The sequence below is a fragment of the Wasmannia auropunctata genome, unplaced genomic scaffold (assembly GCF_000956235.1).
Source record: "Wasmannia auropunctata unplaced genomic scaffold, wasmannia.A_1.0 LD336106.1, whole genome shotgun sequence".
NCBI classification, from domain to species: domain Eukaryota; kingdom Metazoa; phylum Arthropoda; class Insecta; order Hymenoptera; family Formicidae; genus Wasmannia; species Wasmannia auropunctata.
Genome location: NW_012026784.1, coordinates 10,318,775 through 10,320,749, shown reverse-complemented (window position 1 = coordinate 10,320,749; position 1,975 = coordinate 10,318,775).

Genomic DNA, 1,975 nt, shown 5'->3' with positions numbered 1-1,975 from the left:
ATGTATCAGCGAGCCGGTCCAGCTGTCGGATGTTTCCCTGACGACGCGTTGTCGTCTGTCAAACTGGCGACATATTAGATTTTGAGACAAGCCGTCGTGCCGTGCGGACGTGCTTTGTTCTGTTCTGTCTATCCGCTGCGTAGTTTGTTCACAGTTACTAGAATAAAGAGTGTTCCTTGTGTTCTTAATTGGTGTTTCTTCTTATTTCTCCGCGACCTTCCGGTGCGCGTGCGCGAACGCGAGTGCGGAAGCGCGAACGTTACGCGAGCGAGTGCGTGAACGCGAGATTCACCGCCCTGGACGTAACAATATCATTTGATTGTTGGCATAAAATCATTTGAATATATGTAGGATTAATTTAATTTTCAATAAATTACTTAAATTTTTTAAATAACGGGATTGAGTGAAATAAAAAGTGCAATACATACACGTGTATGTAAATCTTATAACAATATAATGGACACAAACATTTGTTAGAAATCAAAAATAAAATTAAATAGTGTATATACTATGAGAACAATGTTCTACTGATTCAGTACGCCGATAATATTTTCTAACTTAATGTACTCGTATTTTATAAGGTTCAAATTGTACCGATAAACAAATTTACTATGCATAAGGCACATATCTCACTAATGTTTCATTTCACGAATGCGGCACAACTTTGTCGCAGTTAATTATCTCTAATTAAGAAATCGCGAAAACCTTTGATATCCTGATAGTATCCGAAGGTTGAACTTAACAAAACTTAGTCTCTAAATCAAAGTTGCTAGGCACAAAAGAGCTTTCCACTCTTTTAGGCTTCCACTCCGGCCGAATCAAGATAAAAATCTGATTGAGCTTTGCCTAATTGATCTTGAAATTTTGACACTGAAAAAGTTATTTTGTTCTTGAAAGTAGAATACCTCTTTGTAAATACTAATAATGAATTTCAGAACACTTTTAAAACTCAATATTTTTACTAACATTTTTGACAACGCAATTTGTATTTTGTTATATAGGATATGACTATAGATAACATCTCTGAAGTTAATAGAGTTGACTCTGATACTGCGTCAATATCAGACAGTTCCAACAGTTCAGCTGGAAATGAAAAACGAAGCTTGTTTGATGTTGCAGCTAATGATGATACATCAAATTTGGAAGATGTGTTTCACAATGAAGAATTCTTGGAGTATGCAGGGAATGCAAATTTTGTTCCACCGAAGGACGACGATAAGATAGTACTTCAATCGATTCGAGTAAATTAACATTTTTTTATGCAAATTTTGTAATCAAGGCCATAAGTTTGTAGCATATTATGCATCAAAAGATATTAGGATATGTATTAGGTTAAAACATTATTTCGTGATAATTTTCATTGTTCGAGAATTTTTTCTAACAAAAATTGCATATTGGCTATATGTAATATGATGTTTTATTTTTGTTTTTTGCTCTATTAAAATAATATTGATTTTTATTTTATTTAAATGGTAAAAAGTTTTCAGAATCAAAATTATAAACTGCCAAATTAAAAAAAGACACAAGACATTGCAAGATCTTCTCTTTTTCTTTAAGCAATAAAATATTCTCAGTAAATAGCATGAATATTTCGGGTGATCTCTGCAGTTTTGAATTTTTGATTAAATTCATAAAAATATCGCAAATGTTCTTTTTTCAAACTTGGCACTCTATAACTTTAATTCTGAAAATTTTTTACTATTAGATCAAAATCAAAAATCAAAAAATTATTCTGATAAAGAAAGAACAAAGATATAAAACAGCATATTGTTGTGCCCGGGGGTTGGTTGATGGGCACAATACGAGGATCCGACTCCGCGGGGGAACGGGACTATACTTGTTTTAAATAACTCCGACACTCTGTTACTCTTTTTAAAATATAATCACTTTTATTTCACCTTTTAAATTCACAGACTCTTATTTTATTTAACACCTTCACCTTTACGATAATGTAAACAGAACAATTGTCACGACA